This window comes from Oryzias latipes, chromosome 7 (genome assembly GCF_053564925.1).
Source record: "Oryzias latipes strain Hd-rR chromosome 7, Olatipes_Hd-rR_3.1".
In the NCBI taxonomy this organism is placed as follows: domain Eukaryota; kingdom Metazoa; phylum Chordata; class Actinopteri; order Beloniformes; family Adrianichthyidae; genus Oryzias; species Oryzias latipes.
In genome coordinates, this window is record NC_136243.1 from 20,752,784 (window position 1) to 20,763,616 (window position 10,833).

Below are 10,833 nucleotides of genomic sequence, written 5' to 3' on the forward strand. Positions count from 1 at the left end.
CCAGCAAAGGAATTTTACCCATAAACATGTCTAAGACATGTGAAAACCATTTCTCTTCACAAAATCGGTCACTTCCTTTTGAGGTTTCAATATTCTCCTGACCATCTGTTTTTGTTTTTCCCTGTATTGGTGCAGACGCATAAATCACTCCGCTCTTTGGTGAGATGAAAGCAAGAGTCTGAAAAACTGCTAAAAAGTCTCAGACAGAAATGTAAGGATAGACAGCCCTCACCACAATACGCATGTGGTGAGGATGACTTCTTGAAACTTTGTCCTCAGTAGATGAAAGTCAGAAGTTTAGGGTCAACAGTTTTCTGGGGTACTTTGAAATTTGGGGAATTTTTTTCTCAGACCTATTGCACAGGCTTTTCCACAATGTCAGTTTGAATGTAGTGCAAGAACTGATCAGTTTAGCCCAAAGGTTTGTTTTGTTCTTGCCAAAAACTTGAAAAGAAAGAACAAATTGTACTCACAGATATTGAGTATGAGCGCTTCAGGCTTTCTCAAATAGTTTTCAGTAATGAGGCCTTCCACAAACATTTTTTACTTAGTCTCTGTTTGATAAAAGGAAAAACTGGAATACATTAAAACTCAAAAAGACAAATATCAGAAGTGCACGCTGGAAAAAAATGCAAAAACCTTAAAAATTTAAAGAAAAATGAGCAATCATTTCTACTTTTCCCTTGTGTTCACACACACTAAAGTACAATTGAATGGGTTAGTTCAAATGCGGCCCAAGTCCACAATTTATCAAAATAGAGATATTATATGTTCTATGCTCTTCAAGGGAAAAACTATCTGATTATGTGCAAAAAAGTCCCAAGTCAGTTGTAATGTATTGACTATACTTGACATTTAAAATGCATTAAGTGCAAAATTCCTGGACATGGGCCTCTCTTGCATGGGTTTTGCTTTATCCCATAGATGGCAGCACTAGTTATCCAATATGGCAGTGCCCCTGTTTAATTCAAGAAGGGCCCAAGTCCAGAGACTTTAGTTTGCTAGTCCTCTGAAATTATAAAAGTGAGGTACTTCATATTATAGCATTTGTGAGCTATGCACTGGTGCTAAATCTGGGTTAAGCTTTGCAATTAAAATAATTTCCTGGAAAAACAAACCTCTTGGACTTGGGCCCCTTTTGAACTGAATGATTCAATTTAGGCCAGGGATGTGAAGTACGTTTGGATGATTTCTTTTTCCCCATGTGACATTTTTTTTTTATGTTAACCCTTGTGCTATCCTAGGCACTTTAACATTGGGAGTTGGGTCATCTAGACCCACTAAACAGTGCGCTGAACCTTTTTTCTTCAATGATTTGTGATCTTCACTGGTGTCCATGGATTACATGAAATCTTTCCACCTTTATCCACCTTTGTCATGGGTGGTAGAACACGTCAGTGTAAGGGTGGGGTCATCTAAGATAGCACAAGGGTTAAAGTAAAATGTCAGCAAAAAGGGCCTATTCTTAACCCTGTTATAGTAAACAATATCCATGTACATGATAATATATTACATCTGGCACACGAAAGAACAAATTTTTATTAAATATTTATTTTCCTGAATTCTTTTCCAACCCGGAAGTAAGATGAATCGATCTCTGAGGCACCGGCTTTCGCTTCTTGTGGGTGCCGCTCATTTCATGATATCAACCTAGAGTCTGCCTCGCCAGTGTGTCTGCATCTCGCCCACAAAAACAAACAACTTCCAAACAATTGAAAAGATGGATGTGCATATACAATGAAAGACTTTTTGCCAAACACTGCTAGCTCTGCGGAGAAAGTGTGTGTGTGTTAGCCCAGGGACGGTGCTGGCAGCGCAGACTCTCCCTGGAAGGGGCTGTTCTCATTGGTCTACATCAGCTCAAGAGAAACCTACTTGTTTTCGTGGGTTGGGAGGAGCTGGTGCTGAGAGCGCATGTTTTTGGAAGAATACTCAGAAATACTTGAAGGGATCAAAAAATCGTTGTGGGGTTTCTTTTCATGAGGAATGAACGTTACAATACACTTAAAAGCTCAAAAAATGGATTTTGCACGGTATATGCCCTTTAAAAACGCTACAGAGAAACAATTCTCATACTTTTGTTCTTCCACAGTAATGCTCATTCTAATCATTTAAAATTAAATAACACTTTTAACTTTTTCAAATGATTCTTATTTTTATGTAGAGCAGGCACATGAGTGAAGTGCTGAAGCCCCATCATTAAATCCTGATGACAACTCACTTATGAGTCATCATAAATATTGTTTTGCAAGTATCAATATCCCATGCCAAAATATATTTTGCTTTAGCTCCCCCTGACTAATAAACGCTAAATAGTACATACTTATTTAACGCTTTTGTACCTTCCCAGAAGGCTAAAACCACTTTACAGTCTCAATCCCATTCACCCATGCACACACACATTCACACACTGATGACGGCGCCGCTGCCAAACACTGGCGCCAACCCATAACCACCAGGAGCAATGTGAGGTTCAGTGTCTTGCCCAAGGACACTCCAACACATGGGTGGGTAAGGTGGGAACCAAATCTTCAATCTTTCAATCAGAGATTTAAACTCTACCGCTGCACCACACCCGCCCCGTGTTAGGAACTGTTTGGATACAACTTGGCTTTGCCGTTTGAATATGAAGAGAAGGCCAGAGAAGAAAACAACCTTAAAACAAATGGAAACCACTTCAGCCAAAAAAAGAAAAGCTGAACAGAATCTCAAATTATTTTGTTTAACCCAAAGACACCTCACACAATTTTGAATATATATATATATATATATATTTGAAAATGCTTCAACAAAAGAAAACATGAGGGAAAAAAAACCCAATGAACTCATGACTTGCCATGATCTCATGTTGCACATCTGCCAGTTAGAGGATTCTGTTAACCTCACGCAGATTGTTTGAGGGTGCAATGAGGTCAGCTGTGTGAGGAGTCAGCACTGGCCCACAAGGCAAGATGGTCAAAACAGGCCCATCATAATGGATCACAATCACATTCACTCTGAGGCCTGACATCCTTTTGGCCCCTGGCCCACAAGCTGCCACTCAACATTCCAGATTAGAATACGTACTCTAGATAAAAACAACCGGCAGTGGTTTTGGACACATGGCACAACCTCACACAGAGCAAAATAGAAACTGTAAAAGAAGAAAATGGTCGGGAAAAAATTGAATGCTCTGCACATTATATACAAAACAAACAATTAACCTGTTATGTCATAAAAATGACCTGAGGCCACAGATGACAAAATCTGTTGCAGGAATGCAGTGAAGGAGATAAACAAACAAAGTCAAAGTGCATGACAAGGATACAGACAGTAGGTGAAAGCACAGCGGATTTGACTGAATTAACTGGATTTGACTGAATCCAAACAAATTGTTATGTTTGTTACAGCAGCACTATTGAATGCTTCAGATTGAGTTTCAATTCATCATGACAACCCGTTTATTTTTACAGCCTTTGTGTATTTTAGTGTGATGACCTTTAAATGCTTTTTTCAGTTGACCCAACATTCTATCAAAAATCCAAGGAAACCAGTTTTCTATCCTTCTCTACCCAAAAAACAACAACAAAATAGATTAGGAGAAAACTATGCTATCCTTGACCCACTGAGGCTTTTGACCTCTTTAAATTACTGTATGTATGTCTATAATTCTTCCTCTTTATCTTTTGGCTGCTCCCTCTGGGGGTCACCACAGCGAAACACCCATTGACATTTAACCCCCTTTCCTCTGCATCCACCTCGCTCACACCAGCCACTCTCATCTTCTTCTTCTCATCTTTTACTATAGATCTTTCCTGGTAACTCCAACCTCAGCATCCGTTTAGCAGCAGCATCACTGTTCCTCCTTTTAAAGGAGCCCCAAACCATCTGAATCTGCTTCCCTGCATTTATCTCCAAAATATCTAACATGAACTGTTCCTCTGATGGATTCATTCCTGATCCCACCCATCCTTGTCACTCCCAAAGAGAACGACAAAATCTTCCCCTCTAACTCTGCTGACATAGTGCTAAACGCAAAAACTTAGAGCACCCGAGACTCCACGTTAGTAATAGGTTCTCCCCCCTCAGCGACACACCCGCTGAACACTCAACTCTGGTTATAGGCTCTTCTGAAGTTAGAAACGTGGAGCTCCCAGCGGCTACTGTCAGGTGTTATCCGGGGGCCAGAGTTGGTGACATCGAGGGGAACCTTAGGATGTTAGCTCAGAGTAAGTCCAGGTTCCGTCGAGTCGTGATTCACGCAGGCGGTAATGATGCCCGACGGAGACAGTCAGAGGTGGTTAAGTTAAACGTAACTTCGGTGTGTAAACTGGCTAAGACGATGTCCGACACTGTAATTTTCTCTGGTCCCCTGCCGAACTTAGTCAATGATGAAATGTACAGCCGCTTTTCATCATTTAACCGCTGGCTTTCTAGATGGTGCCCAGAAAACGGCGTTGTTTTTGTGGATAATTGGAGCGCGTTTTGGGGGAAGCCCGGTCTCATGCGGAGAGACGGCGTCCATCCCACTCGGGACGGTGCCGCTCTTCTTTCTAGAAACATTTCTGCTAGCCTTAGTCTGTTAACCTGACAATCCAGAGACGAGACCCGGGCGCAGAGCAGCAGTGTAAAACGCTCCTCTGAGCCTCCCTTAGGGTTAGTGCTGGTGCAAAACCCATGCAGGGAAAGTCAAGCAGGTCCTAGCTTTAGCTTATGTGCTGAAAGACAAATGAAAGGAGCGCGTCATAGAAACCTTACAGTGACAGACAGCAGTTCTCACGAGCAGAATTATGTCATTAAATGCGGTTTATTAAACATTCGATCCATTTCCTCCAAGTCCCTCTTAGTCAACGAGTTAATTACTGATAACAATCTTAGTCTTTTAGCCTTAACAGAAACTTGGCTCCATCAGGATGACTATGTTAGATTGAATGAAGCAACCCCCCCCACTTATGCTAACTATCAGAAATCCAGGATTTCAGGGAAAGGAGGTGGTTTGGCAGTAATATCACAGTCTAGCTTACTTCTCAGCCCTAAAGTTAAAAATGCTTATAATTCATTTGAAAGCATCATATTGTCTTTAAGTCACCCAAACAGGAAAACTCGAAAACCTGTTTTACTCATAATTATTTATCGCCCCCCCGGCCCATATTCAGAATTTTTAACTGAGTTTTCCGACTTCCTATCGACTATTGTCTTAGATTCTGATCAAATTATAATATTAGGGGATTTTAATTTTAATATTCATGTTGATGACCCCAGTGACTGCCTAGGAAAGGCTTTTGCAGCTTTATTAGATGATGTTGGTTTCACCCAAAGTGTGAATGAACCCACTCACAGTCATAAGCACACCCTGGATCTTGTTCTAACCCATGGGATAGAGATCAGCCAGCTGAGTGTCCTTCCTCTTAACCCCATCATTTCTGATCACTTTCTGATTACCTTCCAGTTTACACTGGAACATCCTTCTGCCCCAGTGAATAAGAAACAGCTTAGAAGAACCTTAACTGACCGTTCTGTGTCTGAGTTTAAACACACAGTTCAGCCAGTACTTAGTGATATTCTGAGAAAATACTCTGAGACCAGCTCCCATAGTATCAGTCCTAGTATAAATGACCACTTTGTTAATGATGCCTTACAAGCCCTCAGGAGTACACTCGATGTTGTTGCCCCCTTGAAACCTAAGTTCGTCAGACAAAACCGAGTAGCACCGTGGTTTAACGCTGAAACTCGTTCTCTTAAACGAGAAACCCGTAAGTTGGAAAGAGAATGGCGCCGCTCCGGTTCAGAGCAGTCTCTGGATATCTGGAAACATAGCCTATTAAATTATAAAAAAGCTCTGCGTAGAGCTAGAAGCCAGTACTATTCAACCTTAATATCAGAGAATGGAAACAATCCAAGATTTCTTTTTAGCACTATAGCTAAATTAACTCGCAGTCAGAGCTCAGTAGAACCACATGTTCCTGTTTCTCTCAGCTCTGATGATTTTCTTACATTTTTCGATGGTAAAATCTCAAATATTAGACATAAGTTAAATCAAGTTATTCCTACTATCAGCCCAGAACAGGCTGAAGCGGTAGAAATGGAGGCATCCATAGAAACCTCTGTAACATTAGACTGCTTCACTGCTGTGGATCAAGCGGAAATAACATCAATTATTACGTCCTCCAAATCCTCAACGTGTCTGTTAGACCCAATTCCCACTAGACTTTTTAAAGAAACTTTTCCCCTAATTAATGATCCCATATTAACAATGATAAATGCCTCTCTGGAAACGGGTTACGTGCCACAGTCTTTTGAATATGCAGTTGTTAAACCTCTTCTGAAAAAGCCCAGTTTGGATCCTAGCATCTTGGCCAACTATAGACCGATATCAAACCTGCCCTTTATTTCTAAAATCCTAGAAAGAGTTGTAGTTAAGCAGCTTTACTGCCACCTACAGGACAACAGCCACTTTGAAGACTTTCAGTCGGGGTTTAGACCTCACCACAGTACGGAAACTGCACTAGTTAGAGTCTCTAATGACTTGTTATTGGCCTCAGAAAAGGGACTACTTTCTATTCTGGTCCTGTTGGACCTCAGTGCTGCCTTTGACACTATCGACCACGGTATTTTACTCCATAGATTAGAGCAGGACATAGGGATCAGAGGATCTGCTCTCCAGTGGTTTAAATCCTATCTGTCTGATAGGTATCAGTTCGTTAATGTAAATGGCCATTCCTCTCAGTGCACTCGAGTCAACTATGGAGTCCCACAGGGCTCAGTCTTGGGACCGATCCTGTTTACGCTTTATATGCTACCCCTAGGAAACATAATCAGGAAACACAGCATTAATTTTCATTGTTATGCCGACGATACGCAGTTGTATTTATCCATGAAGCCTGACCAGAATGACCAGATAGAGAAACTGAACGCCTGCATCAGTGACATCAAGACCTGGATGACAATTAATTACCTCCTCTTGAACCCAGAAAAAACTGAGGTCATTATACTTGGTCCTAAAAACCTCAGAGATGCTCTGTCTGCTCAGATAGTCTCCCTGGATGGTATAAGTATAGCCCCCAATTCCACAGTTAGAAACCTTGGGGTTTTACTTGACCAGGATTTATCATTTAAGGCTCACATATCTCAGGCATGTAGAACTGCCTTTTTTCACCTGCGGAATATTGCTAAGATCAGAAATATAATTTCTAAGAGTGATGCTGAAAAACTCATCCATGCATTTGTTACGTCGAGGCTGGATTACTGTAACTCCTTGTTAGCAGCGTGTCCTAAGAGTTCCTTAAGAAGTCTCCAGCTTGTTCAGAACGCAGCTGCTAGATTGTTAGCTGGAACCAGCAGAAGAGATCACATCACTCCTGTGTTAGTTTCACTCCATTGGCTCCCAGTTGATTCTAGAATTAAGTTCAAGATCCTCCTGTTAACCTATAAGGCCTTACATGGAATGGCCCCGTCCTATATTAAGGACCTCATAGTCCCTTACCAACCAATCAGAACACTTCGCTCGCAAAATGCAGGACTGCTTGTGGTTCCTAGAATTAGTAAAAGTACGGTTGGAGGTAGAGCGTTTAGCCACCAAGCCCCTGTCTTATGGAATAAACTCCCAGCTCATATAAGAGAGGCCGACTCAGTTTCTACATTCAAAGCTAGACTGAAAACATTCCTCTTTGGACAGGCTTATTGTCAGACTACTTAGTATTCAGAGATTATTTAACTTAATGTTAGTTTGTTTAAATTAAACTTAATAATAACTATTTCTTTTAAAAGGCTGCTAGAAGTTGAAGCTGGGGTAACTATGGTACACTGGGGTTCTGTCCTCTTTCCTCTTTCCTTTTTTACTTCTACCCTTCCTCTCCTCTATTCTTGATCATAATTTATCATTTAGTTCTCCATGCCTCTGTTTGGTGCAGTGCGATTCATGTATTGTCCCTCTTTTCCTCTCCCCTCCTGGGGAGTGGGAGTGCTTCCAGACTCCAGTTGGCTCATCCGTGCTCCAGTTCCTGACCGTTTACCTCGCCTTTGCTCCTGCTCCTACACCTGGCTGTGGATCCTGCCTCTGGCTCATCTCTGGCTCGTCTCTGCTCTGTACCTGACCGAGTACCTCGTCTCTGCTCCTGCTCCTACACCTGGCTGTGGTTCCTGTCTCCGGCTCGACTCGCGCCTTTGACTGTCCCGATAACCACGGCTGGATGAAGCTCGTCTGCTGGACTTTTATATATGTAGTTGTAGATTTAGATAAGTTAATTCTTCTCTAAGATTTCTGGTAAATCGCCTGTCCGTCCTGGGGGAGGATCCCTCCTTCATGTGGGCACCCCTGAGGTTTCTTCGTTTTTTCCGGAATCCGGTTTTTTTGGGAGTTTTTCCTTACCGCGAAGGGGGGTCTAAGGGCAGGGATGCCAGTATAGCTTAGTCAGTTTGTTAGTTCATTTTAGTATTTTTCTATTGAACTCTTTGTATTCGTGATCCTTTTGATTTAATGTTTTACTTCGAAGCCCATCGAGACGACTGTTGTTGTGATTTTGGGCTATACAAATAAAATTGAATTGAATTGAATTGAATTGAATTGAATTGAATTGAATTGAATCTGCATTTACCTAGACTTGGGACCTGACTCTGGAAAGCACTGGATTGTGCGCCCCTGTGGTTTTATTTTAGTGTACACGCCTGTGATTGCTGTGTAAAAATCAAAACTGCACTGAAGTTCTTTGAACTGAGATTGCTCCTGATGAGCCACATCAGAGCTCCACCACAAAAAGTTGTTTTGGTGGAGCAACATCAGCAGAATCCGTCTTTCTCAGCATCTTCACAAGATCAGAATACAGCCCCCCCCCCCCCCCCCCCTTTTTTTTTTTTTTCAAGTGCCAGTGCACAATTCAGACAGGGTCTGATGACAAACGGCACCTGGGGCAGACCCCTGGCTGCAGAATCTTCTGACTGAAGATTGATTCCTTTAGTTGGTATGATTTGTCTGTGCTTTAACAACCTCGTCTGCAAACCTTGAATATAAATCTGCTAAAGACTGCAGGTGGTTTCCAAATGCTGGGTAAGGAAATTATTTTGTTAAGATGTTTTCTCTCTGAGATGAATAGTTCACAAATAGTTTTGCGCTAACTCAAACAAACTTTCCACTGCGGACACACATAAAGCTTAAAAATCAGTCAAACATGGTAACCCATGACGTAGAAAACCAGGAACTCAAAGCAAGATTCTGTAACAACAGCAAGATATTTGCTGTGAAAAGTCATTTAGTTGGACTGGAATTTTTGACGGGAAACGTGATGCATGTGCTGTACAAATTGATGCATGTACTGTACAAATTGATGCATGTACTGTAAAAATGTGAGACAGTTTCAGAAAAGGAAAGATTTGTTTTCTAAAAACAATGTCACAACCATTGACTTTATATAACCCCTCCCGCCTCGTATTCCAAAGAGGAAGTACCCACTGACTCCAAGAAGCATGAATCCCATAGACTTCTATTGAGAAATGAACGAATGAATGTCAAATAATTTAATATGAAAATAGAATAACAATTCTTGCTCTGTTACCTCTTTGAAACATGTTCTTCCTAATTTTTTGATGATATTTTTTCTGTAGTGCAACTTATTCAAGTTAAGAACTGACCAATCAGATGCCACAATAAAAATATGTCATCTCATGTCAAATGTTCGAAACGTTTGACAGATTCTCCCGAGCCTGCTTTCAAGTGTTAGGGGTGTGGCCTTCCAAGATACTCATTCCTGATTGGTGAGAGTGGTTACCATAGAAACGATGACTCAGACCGACTCGGAACCGATTGCTGTTTACTGACATAGTCTGCCTCCAATATGGAGGCCTGCGTATCATGAAAAAATGACTGACTTAATTTTTGGAGCTGTTTCTGTGAGTGACGGCACAGTCATAAGATCCAGTTCTCTTTTACAGACAATAGCTGCGATTACATGTTCAAGGATTCAAGATTCAAGAGGTTTTTATTACCATATTCTGTGTAGCTACACAGAGTAGGAATTTGTTTCGGTGCAAATGTGCAACATAAAACAGAAGAACAGTAAGCAACAAAATTTTTACACAATGGACAGAACAAAAATATAAATAGAGTCAGTAGTGCAAGGAGTGTCAAAACAGTGCAAACTGAGAATGTTCAAGGTGCAGGTAGTGGGCTGGTGACTGATTGGACATTGAAGTGAAATTTAGGGGGGGGTTACAGGGCGTTTAAGAGTCTGACTGCAGAGGGAAAGAAACTGTTCTTGTGTCTGGAGGTTCTGGTCCTGATGGACCTTAGCCGCCTGCCTGAAGGGAGTAGTTTCACACAATGTCACAATGTCTTTAATTGGATCAAAGATCAGACTAAAATTGAAATGTTAAATGGGCCATGATAAACTTTATCCGATTAAATCTAACGTTTACATCCGCCACACTTTCGATCCGAATAAATCATTTCGACATGCGCAGAACTATCTAAAATATTGAAAACAGCCGTAGAAGAAGAAACAGCGAGTTTTGTTGTAAACAAACAAAGCTTCGCATAGAGCAAGAGTATCTTCTAAACGTGCCTTTATTATTATTATTTTTAAGGTACTGTTCGCTCATAATTTTCTAAATCTCAGAACCAGTACTTACCATTACCAGTTCTTAGCTGCACTGACCCGGAAGAAGGGTTAGGATTAGGTGAATATGTTTCAACCACATTTAGCGGTGGATGCACCAAGCCAGCTGGTCTTGTTTGCATTCCAAAGCCTCCTCTGGAGTGTCACACCATCTATGCATGACGTAAAAGCTAGTGCAGTTGTGACCCCTTAATTGGAATAAACTGTTCATATGCACCAAGATCAGATCAACAATCGGCATAACCCA